Genomic DNA, 13,703 nt, shown 5'->3' with positions numbered 1-13,703 from the left:
GGTGTTTTCTGTGGAAGCCTTGAGAGCAGGTCGAGGGCGGGGTTGAAAGGTGCAGTGTGGCGCTGTGACACCGTGTGCATGTGTAATGTGATTGTGGGCATCTGCTCCTGGCTCCTGAGGCTGAGCAACTGTGTGAGACTGTGGTACCATGTGAGACTGCATGTATACAATGGAGTAGGTCTGTTAGGCTGTGGGCACGCAACCTGTACGGGAGTTATCTGTGTGAGGGAGACTGAGAGGCTCACTGTCTGAAACTCTGTGTTGTGTAACTACAACTGCATGCGTGTGATCACATGGCAAGCGTGACTGGGCGCCTAGCGGGAAACCACTGGAGGGTGGGACTGAGTGTGTGGAGTTTTGTTGATGTAGGAGTGGCTTTTTGATGACCCTAATGACAATAGCTCAGATGGTGCATATAAATAATGTCAGTGCATGAACAAGTGCATGCCTCACCCATTCTTCTGCAGACTGGGGCCTTCTGTTTCACACAGGTGTGCACATGTGACCTCTTGGTTTGCCAGAATCCTTAATGGGAAAGAACAACAACAACTGGCTTTTGCTTTTTGTTGATTTGTTTGGAAATTTCCTTGGAAAGGCTTACACAGACTTCTCTGAGAGGGCAGACATCTCTGGGACCTTGTCATTATGCCCCTCCCCCATTTTGGTCCTTGCATAGTGGCTAGGGCTATTTTGGAAGTCTTTCGGAAGCTGAGAGGCCCTGCATGGGTAGATCCCATGAATTGCCCAAATGCATTACACTACAGAATCTGCTGCTCAGGAGAGACAGCCTTAGCAGCTGAAGCCTATCAAGGGCAGTCTTGCCTTCCTCCATCTGCAGACCCTAGCCAAAACAGGCTATGACCTCTATGACCTCTAGTTGGCCAAAACAGCATGGATGGCAAAGGCCCTACTGGAGCAGAGGGAGGTTGGAAGCCCACACAGACGTCCCATATCTTCCTCCAGTGCCAGGCCAGACAGAGGACAGTCACCAAAAACCAGGAAAGGGGCCGCAGCTCTGGAGACACTGTCCTTTTGACTGATCAGATCCAGCTGTAGGATGCTATCAGGAGCCAGGGTTGGGAGGACCCTCTCATCTCACCCCAACCTCCCAAACCTCCTGGCTCACCACTGTTTAAGCGTTCTCTCTCTCTCTCCCTCCCTCTCTCTCTCTCTCTCTCTCTCTCTCTCTCTCTCTCTCCTCTCAGTGTCTCAGTGTGCTGCCCTCCTTGGTGCTTGCCAGGGAAAATGAAGCGCCTGTCTGTTTAAGTTAATAGAGGCCCGAGAACCCCAGGTGGTGGGGAGGGCCAGGGCAGAGATGGAGAGGATGACAGTGATTCCGCTGTCACTGCTTCCTCTGTGATGGGGCTCTAAGCAGGAACCAGAGACCTTTCGCTTGCTTCCCCCTCCAGCCTCAGAGTTTCCGGGGGGCGGGGGGGGGGGCGGGGAGGGCTGGGAGTGCCTCTTTCCACAATTCCCTATTTGTCTAGCTGGCTTAGGTCACAACACGTTCATCTGGAGAGCTGCTGACTCCCCTAGTGTTCTGTCCCTCCTGGCCTTTAGGTTGGGTCTCTAGGGCTGGCTGGCCAGCCTGGCTGGCTGCTTTATGGCATGCTCTTGGGGAGCTGGCCGTTTCCCCTGGCTGGAGGGCAAGACCTGTTTAGCTTGTTGGGAGTCTCCTTAGTCCCCGCAGCCTGGGAGAGGATGCCATGTCCTCTGCTGCTGCAGCCACCCAGGTTGCTAGGCTCTCACTCCCCTCCCCCTTCTTTAATTTGTTTTGTGTGTATGGATGCTTTGCCTGTGTGTATATCTGTACATGCCCGATGCCCACAGAGTCCAGGAGAGGGTGTTGGATCCCTGAAACTGCAGCTACAGATGGTTATGAGCAGCCATGTGCTGGGAATTGAACCCTGGTCCCCTGGAAGAGCAGCAGTGTCCTAACCGTCGAGCCATCTCTCCTGCCCCTCTCCTCCACCTCTTTAGTGTCTACCCTTACCAGGCAGAGTTTCCGAGATTAAGTCTGTATTTATGGGTTTAATAACTACACAGAAGAATGAAACATAGATGCCGGTGTATATCATCTAAAGGGCAGCAGGGTGAGAAAGGAAAGAGGAAGTGCTCACCCAGCTCTGCAGAGGGTTCACAGGGACCCTGGGACTCACACCCTTGAATATTTGCCTCTCTGAGTACTGACTTCCTCCTGTCTGACCGCAGCTGATTCTCTTATTCTGGGCCTTTTAGAAATGACGGATCAGAGAAGCTAGACCCGAGGAATATTTGGACACTTCTTCTCCAGTTAAAAAAAAAAGTGTCTTCTCTTAGGAGACGCTTTTGTCTGCTGCAAAGAGATGGTGAAAGGCAGACTGCAAGCCAAAGTGGACATTTGTTCAGAAGCAGGCAGGGAAGAGGGGCTGGCCCTGGTCAGTGCTCACAGCCTGCCTACAGCCATCCCTTGGGGGTGGGTGTGGGTGGGGCGCAGCACCTTCTGCCTCCTAGGTCCCACAAAATGTCTGAATCCTTACATACCTCCTTAGTTGGGTTTGCTGGCTTGGTTTAAGGTATAAGGACCAGATTTCTGTTTCCTACAACCCAGGGACTTCTCATTTTCACTTTACCCCCCAACCAAAAACAGTTGTACCATGAGTGAGCTGCTGGGAAAAGACCTGTGTCCCCTTAGGACCCTCTTCCCTGAACATAACTCAGGAGACTTAGTAGAATAATGAAAGAACCTGAGGCTTCCTGCCGAGTCTCACTCAAGCCATGCCTCCTCCACGGTGCCGTCCACACAGCCTAGTCACTCAGCTCACCTGTTTTAGTCATTCATGATTGTTACGGTCTGGATCTTTAAAGTTTGTCTTGTTTTATGTGCATGGGTGTTTTGCCTGCATGCTTGTCTGTGCACCGATTGTATGCCTGCTGCCCTTGAAATGAAAAGAAGGGCGTGGTGGCACACACCTTTAATCCCAGCACTTGGGAGGCAGAGGCAGGCAGATCGCTGTGAGTTTGAGACCAGCCTGGTCTACAAAGGGAGTACAGGACAGCCAAGGCTAACACAGAGAGACCCTGTCTCAAAAAACCACCACCACCACCAACAACAACAACAAAAGAAGAAGAAAGAAAGAAAGAAAGAAAGAAAGAAAAGAGGATCTTGTGTCCCCTGGAATTGAAGTTACAGAAGGTTGTAAGCCACCACGTGGGCACTAGATTTCTGGAAGAGCATCCACTGAGCTACTTAGTCCACATAGTTTGCATCTTGAGTGCCCCTGCAAAGTGCTGAAAGCTTGGTCCCCAGCTGATGTCACTAGGAAGGTTCCAAAAGGCGAGTCAGTAGATTTAGCCTTTGGAGAGAATATTGGACTTCCCGCCCTTTTCTCTCTCTTCTCCACCACCTTAGGGAGCCCTTTACTCCATCGTGCCCCCCCCCCCCCCCCCCCCCCATCCATGTGATGCTCTGCCTTGCCACAGGCTCCAAGCAGCCAGGCTAGCTTACCATGGCCTGAAGTATCTGGTCAAAGTGGCAAAACCTAATACAACGATGGTGTCTTTCTATCCCATCACAGCTGGAGTTTATTGTTTCCAGAGGCAACCTGCGTGTATAAAGATTTTGGAGTCAGAGAATCTTGGAGAGAGTTTCAGGTCAGAATCTGCCCTCTGGGACAAGTTATTTAAATCCATAAAATACTATCTACTCAGTAAGAGTCTTACTGTGCGGTAAGGACGACATGCAAACTCAGGAATGGTGCAGACAGCGTGTGGTGGTCCCAGGTACCACCTGCTTTGGGCAGTTTTCACGATCATTTACACTGTGTTTGTAGTGTATGGGTGTGAGTTTGTGTATGTTGTATGTAGTGTGTGTATGTGTATAAGTTTGTGTATGTTGTGTGTATGTTTTGTGTTTGTAGTGTGGGTGTGGGTGTTAGTTTGTGTATGTTGTGTGTATGTTTTGTGTGTATGTAGTGTGTGTGTGTGAATTTGTGTACGTGTGAGTTTGTGTATGGTGTGTGTGTGTGTGTGTGTGTGTGTGTGTGTGTGTGTGTATGTGTGTGCGCGCACACACACACTTATTTATGGAGGCCAGATGACAAGTTTGGGGGGTTGGTTCTGTCCTCCCACCTTGTTGATGTAAAAGCTCTTTGGTTTCTGCAAGCTTCCGCAGAGTCTCCTGTTTTCACATTTCACTGTAGGAGTCCTGGGATTGCAGGTGACACCACCACATGGAGAGCGCAAGCGCAGTCATCAGAATTATGCTTCGGTTGCTTTCACCCATTTCCTAAGGTGAAAGCAAGGCCTTAGCATAGCCTTACACCAGGTGACTGGGTCATGTATCTGGGGGTTCTGGCTCTGCACCTCAGCAGCTTTGTGACCTTGAACAAGATGCACATTCTTCGGGCCTTCAGTTTGTTCCTTGCAGCCCAGGGCCTCCTGGGATGGTTGGGTGTTAAGCTTTGAAGTGGGATGTCCCCACAAGCTCATGTTCTGAACGGTTGTTCATCAGCTGCTCATCCTACTTTAAGGGGAACAGTGAAGCCTTTGGGGGTGGGGCCTAGCTGGGGGAAGCACGTCACCGGGGCTGGGCTATTGAAGGTCAGTAGCCAGCTTTCTAGTTTGGACCACTCTCTGTTTCCTGTTCTGAAGCCACATGAACACGTGCTGATCCCACCGAAACAGTGAGCTCACCTAAGGCTTTGCTCCCGTAAGGAGTTTCTGTCAATTTTATCACTGTGACTTAAAAGTAGCTATTTTATGCTTCAAGTCCTAATGCATGAAGCATCCTGACCTCTTGGGAAGGGCTCTTAGGATTACTTGCTTCGGCTTCCTCATCCTTTTGTTGTTCAAACTGAAGTCCACAGAGTCTTTTGAGGGCAGGGACCATGCCTCACGCGTCTTTCTGTTTCTAGGGTTCAGATAGAATCGGGTGCATTCCGTGTGTGAATGACATTTTGTAAATAAGTTGACGCCAGCTCCCAGCGACATAGCCACAATTTAACTTTTTCTTGATGACTCAGTTATTGCCAAGTTCAATTACTATCCCACAGCAAAATGCCATCAGGACCAATTCCACCGTGCAGAATGTGGCTGCTTATGTCTCTGCTTTTCTGCTTGGTGTTTCCCCTTGCCGCTCTCACTGTCACCTGTCATCCCTCCCTGTCAGCAGTAGATGGACTCTGAGGACTCTTTCTCACTGGTTTAAACTAGCTGTCTACTCTAGTTTGGGGCAAAACTGGAACAAGAAGGATTTGAAAGACCTAAGGTTGGCATGCATGTCAGACACCTTTATTGATCACCAGAAGGACGGCAGACGGTTCCAGAGACAAAAAGCTCCACCTCTTTTAAGCTGGAAGAAGCCTCAAAGACACCTGGTCCACCCCTTCCCACTTTCAAGTCGTGGGAACACATCGTAGCACACACCCTGTCTGGTTCCTTTCATGTGTGATATTCATTTGCTCTTGACTCACGAGGCAGCTGTGTGCTTTCTGATGGTAACGGCTGAGGATGCCACAGTCTCTAGCCCCTGGAATCACTACTCAGTGACCAGGATTTGTAAGAGTCTTTCCCTCCCAGCACAGGAGAAGTAAACACACACAGATGTGACTTCCCCATTGCTGTCTAATTATGACCTAGCATATTTGCCTCTCTTTCCTGCGCTGTCCTTTCCAGCCCTCTTTAGTCTTAATTGAAGTGAAATATTTTTACTGTCGTGTGTTTGTTAGACATCTGTGGCAAGCTCAAAAAATGTAAACGGGAAACACTTAGGATAATTAAGTAGTAAGGGAGCCACGGGGGAGATGCTAATTGTGTGTGGGGGGGTGGCGTTTAAATGGAGATAGGAATAATCTCACTTAAACCCATCTTTGCTATTCATTTGGAAGCCTGTAAATTGCAGGCAAATTATTGGCCGTAAGTTGTGATTTATGTTCTGAGGGTTTTTAATGAGGGCAAGTGAGGCAGAAAAACACTCTTACCAATTCACAGTCTGGAAAAGATCAGGCTGAGTTTTCCTCTCTGAAGGCTGTGGCGTTGGAGGAGTCTGTGGTCAGCCTGGGAAATATGGGAAAAACTCTGTTGAGGAGGAGGAGGAAGAAGAAGGAGAGAAGAAGAAAAGTAGGAGGAGGAAGAGAAAGAAAGAAGAGGAGGAGAGGAGGAGGAAGAGGAGGAAGAGGAGGAAGAGGCAGAGGAAGAAAGGAGAGAAGAGGAGGAGGAGGAGGAGATCCATACATTGACTTGTCTTCATACCTCATGCAATGTCATAGTGGGACAGCGTGTTACAAAGCATGGCAGGCATTGTGTAGCGCCACAGTGCTTTACTTCTGTCTGAGGTGGAGAATGGATCACCTCTGGCAGCCCCTCAGTCCAAGCTAAGGAGCCCCATGAAGACTCTTTCCCATGCTCACACTACTGTGCGGAACTTGGCCTTGCCGGAGCTCCGGGTGGACGGTGCCAAGAGTCTCTCCTGGCAGACGTGTTCTTGCCTTCTCATGCATCGCCATTTGTTCACAGATGCTGGTGACGCAGACTAGAGGGTGGGTGACTTTGTCCCTTTCCATGGGGAAGCAGTCTGGGACAATAGCATTCTGATTCTAATTAGCCTTAGAGCAGTGGCTCTCAGCCTTCCTAGCACGATGCCCTTCCTCATATTGTGGTGACCCCCAAACCATAAAATTATTTTGTTGCTACTTCATAACTGTAATTTTGCTACTGTTGTGAGTCCTAATGTAAATATCTGATGTGCACCCTCCTTGAGTGTGGGAGGTGAGTGCTTAGCACCTTGTCTTTCTCCAGGCTTATGTTCTTGCAGAGGCAGTTGATTGTCCCCTGAACATAGGACCGTGCCAGCGGGCAGCAACCAGTGCTGGAACCCAGCTTATGTTGCAGTGTTTTTTATTTTGCTTATTTGGCTTCTTCTTCTGCCGCCTCACCCCCCAGCCCCAATGTTTATGTCCCTTGGACATTCTGAATTTACCTGTGAATTCATCTTTGCCTTGAGCCACAGCTTCTGCAGGACACTCACCTCTGGCCCCAGCCACTCACAGAAACAATGAACAATAATAGCACTGCTTGTTCCTTCAAGCCAGTGGACATCCTGCTGTGGCCTTGTATCACCCTCTAACCAACTGACGCCACCTGCAAGCCTCTGGCAGGAGCCTGGGCTTTGTGCTGGGGGCTGAGGACAACTCAGCACAGTTCTTTGCCTCCAAACACTTACAGCTCATGAAGAATGGGGCGCATCCAGGGGCTCAGGGTGGGGTGATTAAAAGTGACGCTTCCCTCAGTAGTCCAAGACAAGCTCCCTGGGAAAGAGACAGCTTGTGCTGAGAAGCCTGTGGAGGGAGGGAGAGCCTGACCGCCACCGATGGCGGGTATTGGAAGAGGGGGAAGGAGAGTCTCAGGAAAGAAGGTCAGGGTCTCCAGGAGGAAGCTAAGCCCGCACGTGCTGGGGGGTGGGTCGGTACAGCGTGGTAACGAGGCAGGACGAGTTATTTTTGTGAGACTCTTAAATGGCCTCTAAAGTCGTAGAGGGAAATACCCGAGCAAGCAACAAACAGCAAATGAACAAACAGCCACCAAGGCTGCATTGCTGTGGGGACTCACTGGAATCGAGGTAAACACATTGACAGTGTGAATATCCATGAACTAACAGTGAATAGCCTGCTTTGCTTAATACTTACCACAAGCCTACAGATGAGGAGACAGGTTTAACCTTGCCATGTAGGCACACCTGCACCCCACTGTCCCTCACCAAGGCTCCTTCCGTGGCCAGAAGTCTGTGACACTTAGCCTGCACAGGGACACTGGCTATTGAGAGCTGAAGAGAAGCGTGTGTGCACGTGTGTGTGCATGTGTGTATATGTGTGTGCGTGTGTGTGCATGTGTGTGTGTGCATGTGTGTATATGTGTGTGTGTGTGTGTGTGTGTGTGTGTGTGTGTACACGTATGGATCACCAGGAAGAATGGTGATCCACAGGTGCCCAGAGAGGGCACGCAGAAGAAGGAGAGGGAGAAGGAGGGTGGGAGGCAATGTTAGAAAATGTATTTTTGATTATGAACTATCTTGCATATACAGAGAATAATATAACTGGAGAGTGTGGACCACCACTCAGACTTACTGTGTTAATGCGTGGGTCTTGCTGAAGATCTTTACCTTAAACAGAGACATAGATAGAACTAATCTCTCCCTCACTCCACCTTCCCGCTCTCCTCACCAAAGATAACCACATCATTAAGCTAATGTTAATCCCAAATCTGTGTGTGTGTGTGTGTGTGTGTGTGTGTGTGTGTGTGGTGTATATTTATGTGTAGGCCAAGAATTGGCATCAAGTGCCTTCCTCTGTCACTATTTTTTTTAAAGATTTATTTATTATTTATACAATATTCTGTCCATACATGTGCCTGCCTGCCCACCACAAGAAGCAAGAAGCACAGTCCACCATGTGAGCGAGGCCAAGGCAGCAGGAGGTTTTAGCAGCTGCCATCTCACATCCACAATCGGGAACGGAGGGCGAGGAATGCACACTTGTTGCTCAACTTCCTTTCTCCGTTTGTCTAGTCCATGGGATTCCTGCTAGGGAGTGGCACCACCCTCAGTGGGTGGGTCATCGCACATCAGGGAACACGAGGTAATCCCCCCCACAGGCACACCCAGGGGCCCATCGCCCAGACAATTGCAGACTTTTGTCAAATTAACAATTCTATCAAAACCCCTAAGAAGTGGAAGCACTCCTGTGGCATAGGTGTCTCTGCCTGCAGTTTCTCGGGGCCTTGCTACGAAGTGAGGGCACCACTGCTTTCCTGACTTTGTGTTACCAATCATCCACTTAGTGTTGCTTGTTGATTAATGTGAAATGGTATTGTTGTTGTTGTTATTTTATGCTAATTACCAGGAGAGGGAAAGTCTTTTGTTGTTTTGTTCCTGCCTCAGCCTCCCAAAGCAAGAGGACAAGCAAAGAGTGCAGAAAGCATCTGGAACTAGAGGGACCTTGCCTTGGAAAATCCTAGTTATGCTGGGAAAACAACAGGGGAGTGACTCTCTGGAATGACAATGAGGACAGCTCCCGGAGCAAGAAGAGGCAAACAAAAACTTGGGCTGAGTGGAAGTGAGGCTGTGTGTCTGCAGTAGATCCTCCTGGAACCCTTTCCTCCTCCCTTTCCTCTTCTTCTCCTTCCCCTCCTCCCCTTCTCCCCTCCCCCTCTCTTCCTCTCCCTCCTCTTTCTGCCCCTTCTCTTCTTCCTCCTCCCCTCCCCCTCCTTCTCCTTCCCTTTCTCCTCCCCCTTCTCCTCCTCCTCCTCTTCCTCCTCCTCCTCTCCTCTTCCCCTTGAGTTGCCAACTGTAAATGCTGGTTGCATTCTCAGTCAATAGCATCTTTCCAGCTCATGACCTCTTAGACTATTTAAAAGCGAGGTAGGCTAGACAGATGGCTCAGTGGCTATGAGCATGTACTACTCTTGCAGAGGACCTGAGTTCAGTTCTCAGCACCCACACGAGGTGACTCACAACCACCTATCAATCCAGCTCCACAGGGATCCAACGTCACTGGTTTCCATGGCCACCTACACACACACACACACACATGCACACAACCACACAAAGCCATACACAGTTAAGACAAACTCTTCCCTGAAGACTTAAAGCCAGGCGTGTAGTCCCAGCACGTTGGGAGCACGAGGCAGAAGATCAGGAGCTAAGGCCAGCGCCCACCACACAGTAAGTCTGAGCTACCTGAGATCCTGTTTAATGGAGAAGAGGGAGAGGAAGATGAAGAAATAAAAGGAAAGAAAGGTAAGTGGATAGGTCTGCTTGAGTCAGTGATGTGCCCAATTGCTGTGTCACGTGTTGGGAGTACCCCTCCTCATCCTGAGGATGTTCCAGCAAAGGCCAGAAGAATTCTGGGCAGGGCAGTATGGAGGACATACCTATGAGCTGAGGACGGTGTCTCAGTCAGGGGTTTTGCTGTGGTAAAACACCAGGACCAAGAGCAGCTTGGGGAGGAGGGGCTTTATTTCATCTCACACTTCCAGGTAAGAGTCCATCAGTAAGGGAAGTCGGGGCTGGAATTCACAGAATCCTTGAGGCAGTAGCTGAAGCGGAGGCCGTGGAAGGGTGCTGCTGACTGGCTCTCTCCTCGGGGATTACTTAACCTGCTTTCCTATAGCACCCAGGAGCACCAGCCCAGGGTGGAATTCCCTGTGGAACGGGTCCACTCACATCAGTCATCAGTCCAGACACTGTACCAAAGCCTTACCAAGGGTCAATCTGATGGGGGCATTTTCTCAATCAAGGCTCCCTCTTTTAAAATGACTCTTGGTTCTGTCAAGTTGACGTAAAACTAGCCAACCCAGAGAGAAACTAGATGTCCTTCACAATATTTTCCAGCATTCAATCTTCCTCCCATTTCCAGTAAAACGAAAAAAGCGAAGGTCAGGGGTAGAAGGGCGGGTGCTGGGGGGACGGCTCAGCGGTAAGAACGCTTGCTTCAAGAGCAAAAGGAGTTGAATGCAAACTCTCAGCACTATGTTTAAAAAGGAAAAAAACAGGGAGCTGGAGAGATAGCTCAGAGATTAAGAGCACTGACTCCTCCTCCAGAGGTCCTGAGTTCAATTCCCAGCAACCACATGGTGGCTCACAATCATCTATATGTGATCTGATGCCCTCTTCTGGCCTGCAGGTGTACATGCAGATAGAGCACTATATACGTAATAAATAAATAAATAAATAAATAAATAAATAAATACATCTTTTTTAAAAACATGAAAAGCAGAATGCTTTACAACTTCAGTTTTGGGAGAGGGAGAGGCATGCAGATCCTAGGAGCCTGCTAGACAGCTGTCTATTGCTTTCTATTACTATGGTAAACACAGTGACCAAAAGCAACTTGAAGGGAAGTCAGGGCAGGAGCTCAAGGCAGGAACCTGGAGGCAGGACCTGATGCAGAACCACGGAGGAGTGCTGCTTACTAGCTTGCTCTCATGGCTTGCTCAGCTAGCTTGTTTATACCACCCAGACCACCTTCCCAGGGGTGGCACCAGGCACTGTGGTCTGGGCCCCTCCCACATCAACATTAAGAAAAAAAAAATGCCCCAAGGACTTGCCTATCGGCAATCTGATGGAGGCGATCCCTCAACGGAAGCTCCCTCTTTCCAAAAGACTCTAGGGTGTGTCAGATTGACAAAACGTAACCCACCAAGCCAAAGTACAGCGCTTCAGGCTCAGTGAGATGACCTGTCGCAAGAAAATAAGTCCAGAAATAGGTGTAGTGATAAACAGCTTTCATCCCAGCACACGGTAGGCAGAGACAGATGGATCTCTGTGAGTTTGAGGCTACCCTGGGCTACAGTGTGAGTTTCAGGACAGGCAGGGCTATATAGTAAGACCCTGTTTCAAAACAAAGCCAGAGATGATAGAATAGGGTACAAGATCACACACCTGAACACACAGCACACATGGGCATGCCTAACACACACACACACACACACACACACACACACACACACACACACACGCACATGCATGCACACACACACACACCTGCCCCTTGGGACGGAGTGGGGGGAGATGGACAGACATTGAAATGGTCACCAGACAAACCTCCAATGTTCCCTTTAAGAAAGGAGAGGTTTTTGCTGTTGGGGTCAGGGCCACAGGAGGCCCTATCTGACCTGTCTCTGTGCTTAACCTCAGATGAAGCTGTCTGTAGAAGTTCAATGTCTGCATTTCTGATTAAGTATCTCCAATTTTTTTTCCCCCTCACCAACCCTGGCTGGGTTTGAAGCTGATTTGTTTGCATTTCTGCAGCATGCAGCACCTCACCCATCTGCAGAAGGAGAGATTTGCTTTGCACATAATTTAACCCAGGGGTGAGGTAATGAGTTTGCTCCCCTCCAGCCTTGGTGAGCAGGGTGAGGAGTGAGGAAGCTGCCCCATGGACCTCTTTAGATGGCTCTCCTGCTCATGGGATCACAACTGAGGGGTGATTTACAGTAACTCCCGATATTAAAAACCTCTCAGTGAGACAACTACGATGAATAATGCTCTGTGGTGAATTTGTTAATGAATTTCTTTGCTAAAAACGGATGGGGGTGGGGGTAGACTTGGAGGAAACAAAAGAGTGTTGGGCCAGAGAAAAGCCATGAAACTCAACAAATCAGGGTTCTTGAGGACTCTGGAGAGAAAAATAATCAAACTACCTTTTAAAAAAAACCACATACATTCTGTTCTAAGCTAAGGACAGTCATTAATTTTAAGGTAGAAAGTGGCTTGACATTCTTTTGATATTCTTAAAATAAATAAGCAACTGCCTCAAAAAAAAAAAAAAAAAAAGGTTGTGATCCAGGGTTTAAGTAATCTTCCTGGCTCTGATTTGCATGGATATGATAAAGCGTGGCCCTTCTGGGGGTTGATTGCTGGAAACTTGGACTTGTGCTGAATGCAGATGTGTGCAGAGGGAAGAGTGAGGAGGCAGTGATACGCACTGTCAGCATCTCTGGATGCTGTATCCATAACCCCTCACCTGTTGGGCCAGGTGTCCTGCAGCTGTACCCATGCACAACCCCTCACCTGTTGGGCCAGGTGTCCTGCAGCTGTACCCATGCACAACTCATCACCTGCTGGACCAGGTGTCCTGCAGCTGTACCCATCCACAACCCCTCACCTTCTGGGCCAGGTGTACTGCATCAGGTCAGTGGCTGAGGACTGTGAACCACGCATTCGCATGTTACTTGGCATCTCTGCTTCCAAGGACTCCGGGCTGTTGCTCTCTTGGAATTCTTACTTTCTGAAAATGGGACCCCATCTTCTCACTTTGTACTGACGCTGCTAATAGCTGGCCCTGCTGGGGACTCTTTTGTGTCAACAGCTTTGCCTTATGTTCGCTTGGTCTCAGCCAGCTCTGGCCTCTTCTCAGGAGGAAAAATTTGTCCTAAAAGCATATGTATGAAAAAAATTAGTCTGTCTTTTAGGAAGACAGACAAGTTATTGCTTTTTAAAAATATAGCCTAATTAAAAATATAATACATGCTAACTGCGGAAAATGTGAAAGAAAAAAAAATCACCTTCCCCTGCCCCACACAACAATATGCCTATCTAGTCATTTTATATTTATTTTTGTTTTATTTACAGATATACCATTGGAGATATTCAGAAACAATGTCTCAGAAGATGTTTTAGATTTCTCTGTACAGTAGGGGAAAATTTCCCGTGCCAGTAATTTTTCTTCAAGAGAGTTTTACGGCTGCATAAGAGCTCTGCTGCATAAAAATCTCATCATTTTCTCGGCCCATCGCTGACTGTGTGTGTGTGGGGTATTTATGTTTATTGCAAATAACATTCTGTATTAGTTACTTCTCTTGCAGCTGTGACAAAATACCAGACAAAAAGCAGCTTCGAGAAAGAAAGGTTTGTTCTGGGTCCCGCCATGGAGGTGGCAGTTCACTCGGTGGCAAACAGGAAACAGGAAACTCGACAGGAAGCAGACTCAAATGGTGGTGCGCAGTTCACACTTGTCCTCTTCTTTATTCTAGGATCCTAGCCAACTGGATGGTGGTATCCACACTTAAGACGAGCCCTCCTTTCTCAACCCTGTTGGCTCTGTTTCTTAACAATTAAACTTTATTATACAGCCCAACTAGCACACACAAGAAGGAAAAAAAGGTTAAAGGTACAGAAGAGTGAACCTTCCAGTATCCGTTCCACGGGACGGGTCCTTAGGTGTCTC

At 48.7% G+C, this 13,703-nt stretch overlaps 1 long non-coding RNA gene across 1 annotated transcript; it reads right to left on the bottom strand.

Moving 5' to 3' along the window:
• Nucleotides 1-453: 453 nt before the first annotated feature.
• Nucleotides 454-6,153, bottom strand: LOC311582606. The gene is made up of 3 exons (XR_014774160.1): nt 5,961-6,153; nt 3,488-3,584; nt 454-525 (listed from the first exon to the last, which is right to left on the bottom strand). It is a non-coding gene; the product is annotated as an uncharacterized lncRNA (long non-coding RNA).
• Between the last annotated feature and the right edge of the window lie 7,550 nt (nt 6,154-13,703).

The sequence above is a fragment of the Acomys minous genome, assembly GCF_964271855.1.
Source record: "Acomys minous genome assembly, chromosome: 14".
In the NCBI taxonomy this organism is placed as follows: Eukaryota; Metazoa; Chordata; class Mammalia; order Rodentia; family Muridae; genus Acomys; species Acomys minous.
Note: the sequence above shows the minus strand (reverse complement) of the source record. Positions and strands in the feature narration are given on the sequence as shown.